Source organism: Penaeus monodon, chromosome 7 (genome assembly GCF_015228065.2).
Source record: "Penaeus monodon isolate SGIC_2016 chromosome 7, NSTDA_Pmon_1, whole genome shotgun sequence".
Classification (NCBI taxonomy): Eukaryota; Metazoa; Arthropoda; class Malacostraca; order Decapoda; family Penaeidae; genus Penaeus; species Penaeus monodon.
The window spans coordinates 53,911,122-53,921,121 of NC_051392.1; positions in this window are offsets into that span (position 1 = coordinate 53,911,122).

Consider the following 10,000-nt stretch of genomic DNA (forward strand, 5'->3'; position numbering starts at 1 on the left):
TTTCCCCCTTCCCCCCCCCCCTTCCTATCTTCCCTCCCTCTCCTTCCCCGATCTTCCCTCCCTCTCCCCCCTCCCCTTCCTATCTTCCCTCCCTCTCCTTCCCCGATCTTCCCTCCCTCTCCTCCTTCCCCTTCCTATCTTCCCTCCCTCTCCTTCCCCTTCCTATCTTCCCTCCTCCTCCTCCTCCACCTTTCCATATTCCCTCCCCCTTTCCCATCTCCTTCGTCTGTTTACCCTTCCATCCTTTGCTCGTCCCCCTCCCCATTCCCCTTTCCACCTTCTCCCCCCCCATCCCTCCTCCCCCGCACCTCCCCTCCCCCCTTCCCCGCTACCGCCCCTCCACCCCCTTCTGCCTCCCCTTTCCCCCTTTTCCCCGCTACCCCCCCCTCCACCCCTTTCCCTCCCCTTTCCCCTCCTTCCCCGCTTCCCCCCCTCCACCCCCTTCTCCCTCCCCATTCCTCCTTCCCCGCCCATCCCCACCCCCACCCCCTTGCTGGTGCTGCAATTACGACAATTAATAGTCCTCGCACTTCTTATTTTCCTCCCTCTCTATTATAGTTGTGTAGACTGTGTATGTATTACGTTTAACGATCAAGAGAATAAAGATTATCTTAAGAACAAACAAAAAATAAAAATAAAAAAACAAACGGAAGACTATACAATGTTTTTGTTTACTTCTTGCGCCCCAAGGATTAGGACCCCCCCCCCCATTGCCCGTCCCCTCCCCACTCTTACGCAAGACGACGCTTTGGTTCGCCATATGCCTCTCTAGCCCCCACCCCCTCCCGCTCCCCCTTCCCCTCTCCCTCTCTCCCTCCCCCTCTCCCTCTCTTAACCCCTTTACATCCATGTGTTTTCTGTCTTCTGTTGTTATCTTCCTTTGTCATTTCCTCTGATTTCTTTCTCTTCTTTCTCTTTTTCTTCTTCTTCCTCTTCTTTTCTTTTTCCTCTACTTCTTTTCTTTTTCCTCTACTTCCTCTTTTTCTTTTTTTCTTCCTCTTCACCAGCATGTTTTTGTTCTTGTTTTTCTCCATTCCATTGTCGTGCTTATTATTTCTTATCATAATACTGTTATTATTTTAACTTGTATTAATACTACTGTTGTTCCTGCTGCCGCTGATGTTTTTGTTTATTTGTATTATTTTATTTTAATTCCCTCTTCTCTTCTTTCTCCTCCTTTCTCCTCCTCCTTCTCCCCCTTTCCCTGTACTTTTATTTAGATATTTTCTGTTTTGTTCCCTTCATAATTTTTTTTGTTTTCTGTTTTCGTTTTGATGTTTTTTTCTTTTCACTCCTTCCTCTTCTCCTATTTCTTTGTTCCTCCCTCCTTTCCTCCCATTCCTTCCTGCCTTTCTTCTTCTTTTTTCTCCTCCATGCCTCTGTTATCTTTTCTCCCCATTTATTTTCCTATGCCTTCATCTCCTCCGTATTTCTACCACTCCACCTTCCCACTTTTTCTCATTCTTTCCTCTTTCTTTTCTCTCTTTTTTTCTCCTCTTTCTTCATTCTTTTTTTCCTCCCGTCTTCCCTGCCCCCCCCCCCCAATCCGTTCCCCTTCCCCGATCTTCCTCCCTCCCCCGATCTTCCTCCCTCCCCCTCCCCCTCCCCCTCCCCTGTCCCTTATAATCATAGTTCTTTGTCAAGTAAATTGTGGGTATCGTTGTTGTTGTTGTTGTTGTTGTTGTTTCGATCTCTCCTCCTTTCCTCTCTTCATTTCTTCTCCTCCCTTTGCTTTCTTCTTCGTTTTATTCTGCTTTATTTCCGTTTTACGTTTCGCTTTTTACACCCTCCCTGCTTGTTAGTTTAGTTGTTTTAGACATAATGATAATATCGTCAGAGTCAGTTTTATAATCATAGTTATTATCTTTATCATTATCATTAACATTACTTTAATCGTAATTGTTATTATTGATTATCACTTTTATTATCATTATTTTTTTATCATGGTTGTTATTGCCACTGTTTTTATTATCATTGTTATTATAATTATAATCATTACTGCTTCTACTACTATTATTATTGGTATTATAACTTCTACTACTATTACTAATTTTTTGTTAGTATTGTTTTTATTGTTGTTATTATCATTTTTTTCTTTTTCTTGTTCTTGATGTTCATGTTTTATTCATAAAAAAGAAAGATTAGATATATTTATATCATACAATATTTCTTTACAAAGTACGGTTATTGGCATACAGAGAGACCTATTAATCATAAACCAGGGGGGGTACTTTTTATGGGAGAGGAAAGAGGGTAAATCTTCTGTATTGTCGCCTTAGTTCAGTAAATTGTGACCGTAGGAATTCCTCTCCCTCTCCCCGTGCCCCTCCCCCTCCTTCTCCCCGTGCCTCTCCCCCTCCTTCTCCTCGTGCCTCTCCCCCTCCTCTCTCCCCGTGCCCCTCCCTCTCCCCGTGCCCCTCCCTCTCCCCGTGCCCCTCCCTCTCCCCATCCCTTCCCTTGCTCCCTCCCTCTCTCCCTTCCTTCCCTTCCCTTCCCTTCCCTTCCTTCCCTTCCCTTCCCTCCCTCCCTTCCCCTCCCTCCCCTCCCTTCCCCTCCCCTCCCCTCCCCTCCCCTCCTCCCCTTTCTCCTCCTCCTCCTCCTCCTCCTCCTCCTCCTCCCCTATTCCCTCCATCCTGTTTTTTTCGAGGTGGGATGGGGGTGGGATAAGGATAGGGGTAGGGGGGGGGGTATTGCTAACCCGTTAAGCCTTTTCATCATTTGCTTTTTTCTTTCTTTCCTTTGTATTTCGTTTTGTTTGTTTTGATTTTTGGTTGGAAATGTATGTTTTTTTTTTTCTCAATTCATTTCATTATTTGTTAGAATGTGTGTAATTGATTTTTTTTTTCTAATTCCCCCTATTTCTTTTATTTAGTTTTTGCATCTCGTTATATTTTTATTTTTCTCTTCTTTATTCCCCTTCTCTTTTCCCGTTCCCCTTCTTCCTTCCTTCCTTTTCCTTCTATTCTCTCTCTCTTCTATTTTTCATTCTCCCCACGTGCCTTCTTCCTCCCTTTTTCCTAATCCTCCCCCTTCTTTCCTCCCTCTTTATTTTCTTACCCACGTCTACTTTTCCTTTTCTGTCTCATCACTCTTCTCCTCCCCTTCATTTCTTCTTTCTCCACCACTAGAATTTCCGATTTTTCTTATTTTTTCTGCCTTTCCCTCCCCACTTCTCTCCTTCCCGCTTTCCTCTCTACCTCTCATTTTTTCTTATTCTGCTCCTCCTCCACCTCCTGTTCTTCTTCCTCCTCCTCCTCCTCCTCCTCCTCCTCCTCCTCCTCCTCCTCCTCCTCCTCTTTTCCTCTACATTTCACGATTTTTTTCTGCGTTTCCCTCCCCACTTCCCTTCATTCCCGCTTTCCTCTCTACCTCTCCTTTTTTCTCATTTTTCATCTTCTCCTCCTCCTCTTCCTCTTTTTCCTTCTGCTCTCCTCCCCTCCCCCTCCTCCCTCCCTCCCTCCCTCCTCCTCCTCCTCCTCCTCCTCCTCCTCCTCCTCCTCCTCCTCCTCCTCCTCCTCCTCCTCGTCTTTCCCCTCCTCCTCCTCCTTCCTCCTCCTTCCTCCTCCTCCTCCTCCTCCTCCTCCTCCTCCTCCTCCTCCTCCTCCTCCTCCTCCTCGTCTCCCCCTCCTCCTCCTCCTCCTCCTCACTTTCCTTCACAGACCACCTCTACTCCTCTCCACATAGCTTCTCAAGCTCTCCTCCTCACTTTTATTTTTCCCCTCTTCTTTTTCCCACCCTTTCCCTTTTGTCAATAGTCATCAGCTATAGTCATCATCATTTCCGGCTTCTACCCCATACTTTCCTTTTATAATCCACATCTCCTCTTTGTACTTTTCTCCTCCACCATCTATCCTCCTCCTCGTCCTCCTCTTCTTCCTCCTCCTCCTCGTCCTCCTCTTCTTCCTCCTCCTCCTCCTCCTCCTCTTCGTCCTCCTCCTCCTCCTCCTACTCCTCCCCCTCCTCCTACTCCTCCCCTTACCCTCTTCCCGGCCCCCCTCAAAACTCCCCATGCCCCTTCGCGTATACGTAATAAAAACGAGGGTCCCAGTTTTTCCCCAAGCCCCCCCAAACGGCGTCAAACTCCTTTCCCTTCTCCTCTCCCTTTTCCCCCTCCCCCCCCTCTCCCCCTTCCTCTTTCCCCCTCCCCCCCCCCCTATCCCCCATCCCTCTCTCCCTAACTCTTCCTCCCCTCCCCCTTCCCCCCCTCCTTCCTGTGACGCAATGTTGCCCCCGAAAAGCCACACTTCACCCCCCCCCCCCTCCTCCCTCCCCCCTCTCCGCGTGCGTTGAGGCCGGAATTCCCCGCTTGGCGTCGCTCGGGGCAGGGGGGGGGGGGGGTTCTCGTGTTGGGGCCCCTTTTAGTTTTTTTTTTTCCCCCTTCCCCTCTTCCACGCTTTCCCCCCTCTCTTTCCCCTTTCCCCTTTCCCCTTTCCCCCCCCTTCCCCCCCCTCTCTCTTCCCCCGCGTTTTTCTCTCTTCCTCTCTTTTCCCCCCTCTCTTCTCTCTTTTTTAGACCTTTATAGATATATAAAGATATAAATATATTACAGATAGATAGATTATAGATATAGATGCATATATATAATATATAAAATATGTGTATCCCTATTTTATATATATGCTTATGCAATTTCTTCCATTTATGCATACTACATACATTTTTATAAAATACATACATTTCATACATACATACCCCACATACATACATACTACATACATACAAAATACATATATATATATTAAAATTTTTATTTTATATATAATATATTTTAAAATATAGGGAAAATTTATACACCCCACACAACCCCCACACACCCACACAAAACACCACACACAAACACACACCCCACACACCCAAAAACCACAACCCCACACACACAACACCAACATATATATACATACTAATATATATATATATATAATATATATTTTAATATATATATAATTTTATATATATATAATTAAATATACAAAAATACATATACATAAAAATACATTTTTTTTTATATAAAAAAATGTAGGTATCTTAAAAATTCTCATTTACTTGTATTTACTGCCATGCGCCATTCATTTATTTCATAATAAAAAAAACAATCAACCAGAAATAAGAAGAGGCTGAAATATCTGCTTAGAAGAAAAAATATATATACTTTGAAGAAGAAATGGTTATACTTGGGAAAAAAAAAATATATATATATTTATATACTTAGAAGAAGAAGAAGAAAGAAAAGGAAAAAGAAGAAGAAAAAAAAATGTGTGTATTTTTATATATATATTAATTAAAAAATATATAAATTTTTATATATTTATTATTATTTTATTTATAATCTTAAAAGAAAAATTATTTACAAATTGAAAAAAATAAAAAACCCCTATTAATATTTCCAAAAAACTTTTTGGGGGCCGGAACGTTTTTAAATGTATCATCGTTGCGTTTATCACGGTGGCCGGGGAATTCGGGTCTGGCGACGGCTCTCTTGCGCAAGTGTTTGGGTTCCAGTCTAAAGCTCTTATTTATTGACGTTTTTTTTTCTTTTATCGTTGTTTTTTTTTTTTTTTTTTTTCATCTTCGTTTTTCTGATTTATGTTAGTTGAGCTTTGGGTGTGATGTGTTTGTTTTGTATCTTTTCATTTATTTTTGCCTGTTTACATACTCGTCGATCTAGCCATCCTTTCTGTCTTTCGATCTCTCTCTCTCTCCTCTCTTTCCCCTCGGCTTTACTTCTCTCTCTCTCTCCCTCCTCTCTCTCTCTCTCTCTCTCTCTCTCTGTTTCCCCCTCTCCTCTTTTCTCTGTTTTCTCTCCTCCTCTCTCTGTTTTTTCTCTCTCTCTCTTCCCTCTCTCTCTCTCTCTCTCTCTCCCCCCTCCCCCTCCCCTCCCTTCCCCCCATAATTTTCATCTCTCTTCTATTATAATATATATATATTATTATTAAATATATTACATTATATATATATATATATATATATATATGTATATCATTCTCTATTTATCTATATCTCCCTCCCCGCGTCTACCCTCTGCTTCACCTTCTATGCCCGCGTCTGTTTCCCACCGGTTCTGTGGCGCCCTCCCTCTCCCCCTCCCCTCCCCCTCCTCCTCCTCCCACCACCCCAGCCAAACAGGACCCGACTCTCTCTCACCAAATAGTCCCTCCCTTCCCCCACCCGTCCCATACCCTCCCCTTCCCCCACCCGTCCCATACCCTCCCCTTCCCCCCACCCGTCCCATACCCTCCCCTTCCCCCTGGCCTCCCCATACCATAGACCCTGTGACCCCGCCCCCCTTTTTGCCCGTAGACCACTCTAGGCTCTTGGTTCTTGGTCCTCCTTTGGTTCTTGGTCCTCCTCCTCCTCCTCCTCCTCCTCCTCCTCCTCCTCCTCTTCAGGTTACCAGCTGCTGTTGCCGCGGCTGGGGGGAGGGAGTAGGGAGTGGTGGGGTGGGTGGGTGAGTTGGGGGAAGGGAGGGAGGGAGGGAGGGAGGGAGGGAGGGTGGGTGGGAGGGTGGGTGGGTGGGTTTGGACCCCCCTTCTCCCCCTTTTTCTCCTGCTTTCTTTTGTTCGTGGCGGATCGCCCCTCTCCTCTCTCTTCCTCCCCGCTCTCCCCCTCTCCCTCTCTCTCTCTCTCTCTCTCCTTTCTCCTTTTCCCTCTCCTCTCTCTCTCTCTCTCTCTCTTCGCTTCTTTCTTTTTTTCTCTCTTTCTCTCTCCTTTTTTCTTTTCTCTCTCTTCTTCTTTTCTTTTCTCTTTTTCTCTCTTCCCCCTCTTTTTCTTCCCTTTTTCCCCCTTTTTCTTCCTTTTTTCTTCTCTTTCTTCTTTCCCCCTGTCTCTTTCCCTTTGTCTTTTCTCTCTCTCTCTCCCCTCTCCTATCTCTCTTTCTCTCTCTCTTCTCTCTCTCCCCCCCCTCTCTTCTCTTTTCTCTCTCTCTTTCTCTCCTCTCCCCTTTCCCCTCTTTTTCTCCCCCCCACCTTCCTAAAAAACATTTATTGTCTATGGTCTCATTAACTTTTTCTTGGCTTCTTAGCCCGGGGGTTAATAGAATATTTTTTTTCTACATTATTCATCGTTTATTCATGTTATTAATTCATCGTCAAGCATATCATTTACAAGTATATTTCTATATTCATTCTTAAGTTTTCCCTCACCATTTATGAATCTTCTTGTATATTCACCCTGTTCGCTCTTTCCTCATTTCCATTCTGTCCACCTTTCCCTCGCTATTCATTCTGTTCGATTCCGAATAGGTGCGAAAGACCGGTTTCCCGGATTCAGAATTCAGTGTTTGGGTCCGCAAGGAATTTCCGCTGCGTCATGTAAACAAAGCGCGACTCGCTAGACGCTAAGGTGGGCCGAGCGCTGTTTTGTGAGAATGCCGCTCTCCCTTCGCTCAAACGCCCCACGCCTTTCGCTTATCCCTCCCTCTCTCTCTCCCTCCCTCCCCCATCCCCCCTTTCCCTCCCTCTCCCTCCCCCTCCCTCTCCTCTCTCTCCTTTTCCTCTCCCAAACTCCTTTCCCCGAATTTCTCCGCCTTCCCTTCTTTCCTTTCTCGGTCCTATTTTTTCTTCTTCTCTCTCTCTCTCTCTCTCTCTCTCTCTTCTCTTTTTTCTCTCTCTCTCTCCTCTCTCTCTCTCTCTCCCCTCTCCTTCTCTCTCTCTCTCTCTCCTCTCTCTCTCTCTCTCTCTCTCTCCTCCTCTCTCGGCGCCAAAATCGGATAGTTTTACCCATTACTTTGTTGTAGAACTATTGTTTGACTTACAGCCCCTTTTACATATGTAAAAGCACAGTCGGTTTCTGTATAAACGCTTTGGCATCTTACCTTTGTTTTTTGCAGGGCATATACTTTCTTCTGTAAATAAATTTCATCACCTCAAATCAAATTCCTGTATTATCCTCCTTCCTTTCTTTCCTTGTTCGTTTTTTGTTGTTGTTTTTTTCTCGTTATGTCTCTTGTTTTGGCTCTCTCTTTCTCTTTTCTCTCTTTTTTTTTATCTTTTCTCTCTTTCTCTTTCTCTTTCCCCCTCCACGCTTCCTTCCGTTTGATTTTTCTTTCCTCTACCTCCACTCTTCCGTCTGTATTTATTTTCTCCTACTCCCTCTATCCTTACATTTTCCCTTTCTTACTATTTCCTTCTGATGCCTACTTTCTTTCCTTCTTATCACTTCTCCCATCTTCTATCTTGTCCCCTATGCATTTACCCTTCTCCTTCCTTATCTTTCTCCCTCCTCCTGTCTTTCCTCGTATTTCCTCCCTTTATGCTTCCTTCCATCTTTATTTCCATCTTTTCGCCTCTTCCTTTATCCTTCACGCTTTTTCTCGTCCTTCGTTTCTTTCTTTTCTCTTCCTGTTCTTAACCACTTTTTCCCTTGCGTAATGTCCTTTTTCTTTCAGCTCCTCCACAGCCTCTCTCTCTCTCTCTCTCTCTCTCTCTCTCTCTCTCTCTCTCTCTCTCTCTCTCTCTCTCTCTCTCCCTCCCTCTCTCTCTCTCTTTTTCACCTCTCTCCCTCTGTCTGTCTGTATCTTTGTCTCCCATCTATTTGTCTGTGTCTGTCTCTTGAGTTTGTATTTGTATTTGTATTCGTCTCTTTGTCTACAGTACGTGTGTATGTATATAGGTGTGTGTTTGTGTGTGTATGTGCATATGTGCGCAGTCGCCCTTGTATGTATGTGTGTATGCGCCGGACCACTGTATCTCCGCATCTGTGTTATTGATTGTCCTTCAGTATATTGTGCGTATCCTCAAGGTCAGCCTTCACGTACACATGTACACACGCACAAAGCCACGCTCGCGCACACACGCACCACACACGCCGAGGGTCAACCGGTACGTCGTTCCTCCTTCGCCTTTCTTTCTTTTTTCCCTCGTGGCTGCTTGGGGTATGGGGAGGTGGAGGTGGAGGGAGGTGGGTAGAAGGGTAGGGAGCGATGGGGGGGGAGGTTGGGGGGAAGGTAGGGTGCTATAGGGAGGATGAGAGGTGGATGGGGAGGAATAGAGGGGAGAGGGAGAGAGGAAGGGAGGAGGGCGAGGATAGGAAACGGAGGGAGAGGGCAGAGTGTGGAGAGCGACTGTGGAATTGGGATAGAGAGCGGTAGAGGGTGGAGGAGGAGGGGAAGGAGGAGGGCGGCAGCTTGCTATGGAAGCCGGCCGGTTCCCGCGGCTGGTGGGTTGGCGGCGGTGTTGTTTTTGGACGCGCTTGCGCGCACGTACGCGGCGTGGTTTTCATTCACTCGCGCACCTGTACACCGGACGGAATTACGATCATCCTAACTACTCACATACGCGCATACACGCATGTACGCTTTACCCTCCCCCCCCCCCCCCCCTCTCTCTCTCTCTCTCTCTCTCTCTCTCTCTCTCTCTCTCTCTCTCTCTCTCTCTCTCTCTCTCTCTCTCTCTCTCTCTCTCTTTCTCCCCCACTCAGACATTCTGTCGCGAACGCCCACGGTAGGATTTGTGAGGATGGGAGGGGGGTGGGGTGGGGAGATAGGCCTCCTTATAGTCTATAGGAGTGGAATTTGGAGGTGGGGGCGTCTGGCGCTTCTCTCACATAAACACACTCACGTACTCACACTCACTCACTCACACACACACATGTATTCTCACACACATTAACACTCACACTCTTGCTCTTGCTCTCACTCACATTCAATCTCACGTTCTCTGAATCTCTCTCTTACTCACTCATTCACTGGTTCATTCACTCATTCTCCTTCACTCTCTTCTTTAGCCATCCTCCTTCACTCTCTCTCACCCGCGCTCTCTCTCTCTCTCTCTCTCTCTCTCCTTCACCACCTGCTCTCCCTCTCCCTTTCTCTCTCTCTCTCTTCCATTTCTCCTTTACTCTCACCCACTCTCCCTCTTTCTCATCTTCTGCTGGAGTACGTGCCTCCGGACACGAGCCGGCGGTGCCATCCTGTGTGGAGGAGCTGCGTCATTCGGTCTCTCTCTCTCTCTCTCTCTCTCTCTCTCTCTCTCTCTCTCTCTCTCTCTCTCTCTCTCTCTCTCTC